Here is a 7,509-nt window from a genome sequence, read left to right on the forward strand (position 1 = left end):
CTCCTGACCTCGTGATCCGCCCGTCTCGGCCTCCCAAAGTGCTGGAATTACAGGCGTGAGCCACCGCGCCCGGCCTGATCAGACTTTGATAGATTAAGTGAACAAAATATTTGTGAGAGTTGAATGGCACAAATATTCAATCTGATGCGCATTTATGATGTTTCGATTGTTTATATATATTGTAAATTTGTATAGAAACATTTCTGGAATATACATATAGCAACAAAGTGGGAATGTGTATTTCTTCATATACTTCTTTTTGAAACAAGGTCTCTCTCTGTTGCTCCATCTGAAATACAATGGCAATATCCCAGCTCACTGCAGCCTCGACCTCCCCAGGCCTAGGTGATTCTCCCACAACCATCTCCTGAGTAGCTGGGACTACAGGATCATGCCACCTTGCCCGGCTAAATATTTTTAATATGTATTTTTTGTAGAGACAAGGTTTCGCTATGTTGCCCAGGCTGGTCTCAAACTCCTGGGCTCACAGGATCTGGCCACCTTGGCCTTCCAAAGCATTGGGATTACTGGTGTGAGCCACTGTGCAAGGCCAGGAATACTTACTTATGAAAACATATTGATCAGAAATATCTTTTTTTTTTTTTTGGAAATGAAGTCTCGCTCTGTTGCCAGGCTAGAGCACAGTGGCGTGATCTCGGGTTACTGCAATCTCTGCCTTCTGGGTTCAAGCGATTCTCCTGCCTCAGCCTCCCAAGTAGCTAGGATTACAGGCGTGCCCCACCACACCCAGCTATTTTTTTTGTATTTTTAGTAGAGATGGGGTTTCACCATGTTGGCCCGATGGTCTCAATCTCCAGACTTTGTGATCTACCCACCTTAGTTTCCCAAAGTGGTGGGATTACAGGCATGAGCCACTGTGCCCGGCCATATCTATCATTTTTAGATAACAAAGTAAGCATCCAAACTGTTACTACAGGTAACGTTTCTTGATTAGAAGTTCAATTAAATTAGCAGCCAACAATAAGAAGACATTTAGAGAAAAAACAATACTTTGGAAACAAATAACATTCTAAATATTCATGGGTTATAGGCCGGGTGTGGTGGCTCACGCCTGTAATCCCAGCACTTTGGGAGGCTGAGGCAGGTGGATCATTTGAGCTCAGGATTTTGAGACCAGCCTGGCTAACATGGTGAAACCCTGTCTCTACTGAAAATGCAAAAATTAGCTGGGTGTGGTGGCACGCAGCTGTATTTTCAATGACTCGGGAGGCTGAGACAGGAGATTCACTTGACCCTGGGAAGTGGAAGTTGCAGTGAGCCAAGATTGTGCCACCGCACTCCAGTCTGGGTGAGAAAGACTCCACCGCAAAAACAAAAACAAATATTCATGGGTTATAGAATCACACAACATTAAATTGACAGAGCATTAACAAAAAAATCTCAGTGAAATTATAACATATGAACATTTGTAGGATGTAAAGTAAGAGAGTGAGAGAGCGAGAGAGCACAACAATTACCAAATCAAGATGGAAAGAAGCACCACTACCAGTCCTACAGACATAAAAGGACTAGTGAACCAAAACTAGAAATCTATGCTAAGATGTTCTACAACTTACATTTAATAGAAAATATCTTGAAGTAAACAAACTACCAACATTTACTCAAGAACAAATATATAGTGTAACATTTCCTATTTTTACTGAAGAAATTCAACTGGCTGGGTGCAGTGACTCACGCCTTTAATTCCAGCACTTTGGGAGGCTGAGGTGGGCAGATCACCTGAGGTCAGGAATTCAAGACCAATCTGGCTAACATGGTAAAATCTTGCCTCTACTAAAAATACAAAAATTAGCCAGGCAAGGTGGCACGTGCCTGTAATCCCAGCTACTCAAGAGGGTGAGGCAAGAGAAGCATTTGAACCCGAGATGCGAAGGTTGCAGTGAGGTGAGATCATACCACTGAATTCTAGCCTAGGTGACAGAGGGAGACAATGTCAAAAAAAAAAAAAAAAAAAAATTCAACCTACACTCAGAAATCTTTCCATAGGGAAATCTGGCCTGAATGGGTACACTGTTGATTTCTACCAAATATTTCAGAAAGTAATAATAACATGGAAAATCTAGAGGAAATGAACAAATTCCTAGACACACATAACCTACCATGATTGAACCGGGAAGAAATCTGAAGAGACCAATAACAAGTAATGAGATGGAAGCTGTAATGAAAAGTCTCCCAGTAAAGAAAAGCCTGGGACCTGATGGCTTCACTGCTGAATTCTACAAAACATTTATAGAATAAATAAAATCAATGCTACTCAAACCATTCTGAATAATAGAGGAGGGAATACTTCCAAACTCATTCTACAAGGCCATATCACCCTAATACTAAAAGTACACAAAGGCACATCAAAACAAGAAAACTACAGGCAAGATCTCTGATGAATATTGATGCAAAAATCCTCAACAAAATACTAGCAAACCAAATTCAACAATATATGAGCAACATCATTCAACATGATCAGGTGGGATTTAATCCCTGGGATGCAAGGATCGTTCAACATATGCAAATCAATTAATGTAATACATCATAACAACAGAATGAAGGATAAAAACCATATGATCCTTTCAACTGATGCTGAAAAAGCACTTAGTAAATTTCAACATCCCTTATGATAAAAACCCTTAAAAAACTGGGGATAGTTGAAACATACCTCAACATAATAAAAGCCATATATGACAGACCCACAGCTAGTATTTTGCAGAATGGGGAAAAACTGAAAGCATTTCTTCTTAGATCTGGAACGTGACAAAGATGCCCACTGTCACCACTGTTACTCAACATAGCACTGGAAGTCCTAGCTAGAGCAATCAGACAAGAGAAAGACATAAGGGGCATTCAAATTGGGAAAGAAGAAATCAAATTATCCTTGTTTGCAGATAATATGATCTTATCTTTGGAAATATCTAAAGACTTCACAAGAAAACTATTAGAACTGATAAACAAATTCAGTCAGGTTGCAGGATACAAAATCAAAATTTGGAAATCAGAAGCATTTCTAGCCAAGCACAGTGGCTCACACCTGTAATCCCAGCACTTTGGGAGGCTGAGGCAGGTGGATCACGAGGTCAGGAGTTCAAGACCAGCCTGGCCAAGATGGTGAAACCCCATCTCTACTAAAAATATAAAAATTAGCCAGGCACAGTGGTGGGCGCCTGTAATCCCAGCTACTTGGGAGGCTGAGGCAGGAGAATCACTTGAACACAGGGGGCAGAGGTTGCAGTGAGCCAAGATCGTGCCACTGCACTCCAGCCTGGGCAACACAGCGAGACTCCATCAAAAAAAAATCAGAAGTATTTCTATATATCAACAGTCAACAACCTGAAAAAGAATAAAAGCTCATCTCATTTACAATATCCAGACGTAAAATTAAATACCTAGGAAATGACTTAACCAAAGAAGTAAAAGATCACTATAATGAAAACTATAAAACATTGATGAAAGAAATTGAAGAGAACACCACAAAATGGAAAAATATTCCATGTTCATGGATTGGAAGAACCAATATTGTTAGAATGTCCATAGTACCCAAAGCAATCTACAGATTAAATGCAATACATATCAAATACCAATGACATTCTTCCCACAAATAGAAAAAACAATCCTAAAATGTATGAATCACAAAAGACCCAGAATAATCAAAGCTATCCTAAGCAAAAATAATAAAACTGGAGGCATAACATTACCTGATTTCAAATTATACTACAGAGCTATAGTAACCAAAACAGCATGGTAGTAGCATAAAAGCAGACACATATGTCAATGGAATGGAACAGAGACCCCAGACACAAATCCATACACCAACAGTATATGGATTTCAACAAAGGTGCCAAGAGTATACACTGGCAAAAGACAGTCTCTTCAATAAATGGTGCTGGGAAAACTCGATATTCATACTCAGAAAAAGGAAACCAGACCCACATCTTTTGCCACATAGAAAAATCAAATCAAAGTAGATTAAAGACTTAAATCTAAAACCTCAAATTGTGAAATGACTACAAGAAAACTGGGGGAAATCTCCGGGATGTTGGTCTGGGCAAAATGTTTTTGAGCAATACCCCAGAAGTACAGGCAACCAAAGCAAAAACGGACAAATGGGGTCAAATCAAGTTAAGAAGCTGCAGAGCAAAGATACAATTAACAAACATTCCCACGGAATGGGAGAAAATATTTGCAAACCCCCATCTGACAAGGAATCCCTAATAACTAGAAGAAATAAGGAGCTCCAAAGACTCTGTATGAAGAAATCTAGTATTTCAATCAAAAAATGGGCAAATATTTGAATAACCATTTCTCAAAAGAAACAGATGGCAAAGAGGCATATGAAAAGGTGCTCAACATCACTGATCATTAGAGAAACGCAAATCAAAACTACAATGATACTATCTCATTCCAGTTAAAATGACTTATATCCAAAAGAGAGGCAATAACAAATACTGGTGAGAATGTGGACAACAGGGAACCCTTGTGTATAGTTGGTGGGAATCTAGATTAATACAACCACTATGGAGAAGTTTGGAGGTTCCTCAAAAAACTAAAGCTAGAGGTACCGTATGAGCCAGTAATCCCACTGCTGGGCATACACCCAAAAGAAAGAAAATCAGTCTATCAAAGAGATATCTGCACTCCTATGTTGCCCAAGCTGGAGCACAGTGGTGCGATTTTGGCTCACTGCAACCTTCGCCTCCCGGGTTCAAGTGATTCTTCTGCCTCAGCCTCCTGGGTAGCTAGGATTATAGGCGCCTGCCACCACGCCTGGCTGATTTTTGTATTTTTAGTAGAGATGAGGTTTTGCCACGTTGACCGTGACAATCTCGAACTCCTGGCCTCAAGTGATCCCCCCACCTCAGCCTCCCAAACTGCTGGGATTTCAGGCGTGGGCCACCGTGCCCGGCCAATATATTTATTTCTATTTACTATGCTAGGAGTTCTAATAGGAGAAGAGAACAGAAACATAATTCAATGTGTAACGGCCCCTAATGATTCAGCTTTGATGGTAAATATAAATCCATCACCACATGGCAGTCTTACCTGCGCGTCTTGTCTGTCCTTGTCTTACTAGGACGTGAGTGATACTGGATTCAGATCCTGTCCTCTTCCAGCATGACTGCATCTTTATTTACCTAATCACATCTCTAAGGACCCTGTTTCTGCATGAGTTCACACTCACAGGTAAGGGGGTTAAGGCGCCAACATGTCCTTTTGGGGTTACAATGCAACCCATGACACCCATCATGGTTGTGTCCACTGCGGAGCCTCCATCAGTGCCCAGTGAGTGATCTACGCTGCCCATAATTCTCCCTCCCGGCTGTTCTACTGTGATAAAGAAAATAAAAAGAACAGGGTACAGTTGGCCTGGGGCGGTGGCCACGCCTGTAATCTCAGCACTTTGGGAGGCCGAGGAGGGTGGATCACTTGAGACCGGCCTGGCCAACATGGTGAAACCTTATCTCTCCTCAGAAACAACAACAACAACAACAGCAAATTAGCCGGGCATCCTGGCACACGCCTGTAATCCCAGCTACTCTGGAGTTCGAGGCAGGAGAATCACTTGATTCCGGGAAGCAGAGGTTGCAGTGAGCGGAAGAAAGAAAAAGGCAAAGTGGCTTGAGGGCGGGAAGCTGGGGAAGCTGCGCGTAGCGGGCGGCGCCGCCATGTTGGGTCTGAAGCGAGGGAGGAGGCGGCGTGCGGGGGCGGCGTGCGGGGGCGGCGTGCGGGGGCGGCGTGCGGAGCGGGCGCCGCCGCCATGTTGGGTCTGAAGCGAGGAAGGAGCTGGCGTGCTCAGCGGGCGTGAGGAGCGGGCGGCAGCGGTGTGGGATCTGTCTCTGCGAGCGGCCAGGAGCGGCGACGGTGCCGGCGTCATTGAGCGGGGCACCCTTAACATCAACAAGCATCAGCCTCAGTCCAAGGTGGAGATCCACTACGAGGGCATCCTCTACACCGTGACACCGAACAGTTCCCCGCAGCCCTCGCCAAAGTTCGGTCCTTTGGTCCAGAAGACAGACCTCCAGATGGTCCAATACCGCCACAAGATGGAGTCTTTGAATCCTTATATTCCGTGGGAGAGATATGAAAGACCTCACTGTTTGCGAGCCACCAAAACCATGGTGTTCTTTGCCTCAAGACCCAGCTATCGTGCATTTCTCACTAGGCTCATGGACTTCTTCATTTCAGTCCGTGGGTTCTGACGGGCCTTTCGGCAGGATGCCCACATCCAGCCAGTTCAGTCCACATTCCTTAGTGGGGCAGCAGTTTAGTGCTGTTGGTGTTGCTGGAAGCTCTTTGACCTCCTTTGGAATAGAAACATCAAAGTGGTACCTTGCCCCAAAGTAGTGCGGTTGGTTCTGCCTTTACACAGGATACAAGATCTCTAAAAACACAATTTTATCTCAGCGTCGTTCAAGCGCTCAGTTCGACCCTTTGAGAAAAAGCCCAACCATGGAACAAGCAGTGCAGACCGCCTGGGCCCGCTTACCTGCTCCAGCACCTGTTGGGAGAAGGAGTCCTGTGTCAACCAGGCCTGTGCCATCTACCAGCCAAAAAGCAAGAGAGAATCAGGAGCACAGGTGAGTTGAAGCACACAACGTTCCAAGGCCAGAAAATGAGCAACTCAGAAATGATTACAAGAGACAACTCCAGGTGCTCCTTCAGCGCCAAGAAGAGGGCGTGGGGTCATCGGGGTGGCAGGGGAAGATTTGGTATTGGGCGAGATGGGCCAATGAAACTTGAGAAAGACTTTGACTTTGAAAGTCCAAATGCACAATTCAACAAGGAAGAGATTGGGAGAGAGTTTCATAATAAATTAAAAGAAGATAAACTTGAGAAACGGGAGAAGCCTGGAAATGGTGAAGATAAAGGAGACTCGGGAGTTGATACCCAAAACAGTGGCGGACATGCTGATGAAGAAGATCCACCTGGATCTAACTGCTACTATGACCAAACTAAATCCTTTGATAATATTTCTTGTGATGACAATAGAGAACAGAGACTAACCTGGGCTGAAGGAAGAAGATTAAATGCTGAAACATTTGGAATCCCACTTTGTCCAAACCGTGGCCGTGGGGAATACAGAGGCAGAGGAGGTCTTGGTTTCTGTGGTGGCAGAGGGCGTGGTAGTGGCAGAGGTGGTACCTTGACCACGGTGGATTCACCGTGGTGGATTCAGAGCAAGTTCTGGGGACAGGGAGTTTGCACATTTTGAATATAGGAAAAACACAGCTTTTGGCCCCTAAAAGGTCTGAATTGATGGTACTGCTTTTTGAAAGAAAGACAACAAAGCTGCTGCATAGTCTACAAACAAATCTCTGAAAATAGGTGAATTTCTAGTTCTTTGTGGTCCCGGAAATTGATTTCAGTCTTTGAGAAGAATGAAGAAGTGAATTCTCTGTATGTTTGCCACCGTCACTGGGTTTTTGTTTTTTGTTTTTCCGTTTAATTTCTTTTTTTCTTTTCTTTTTTTTTTTGAGATGGAGTCTCTCTCTTTCGCCCAGG

General features: G+C 43.7%; 1 pseudogene; it reads left to right on the top strand.

Annotated features, from left to right (window-relative positions):
- Positions 1-5,252: 5,252 nt before the first annotated feature.
- Positions 5,253-7,250, top strand: LOC112611928 (annotated as a pseudogene).
- Positions 7,251-7,509: the final 259 nt, after the last annotated feature.

The sequence above is a fragment of the Theropithecus gelada genome, chromosome 19, assembly GCF_003255815.1.
Source record: "Theropithecus gelada isolate Dixy chromosome 19, Tgel_1.0, whole genome shotgun sequence".
Classification (NCBI taxonomy): Eukaryota; Metazoa; Chordata; class Mammalia; order Primates; family Cercopithecidae; genus Theropithecus; species Theropithecus gelada.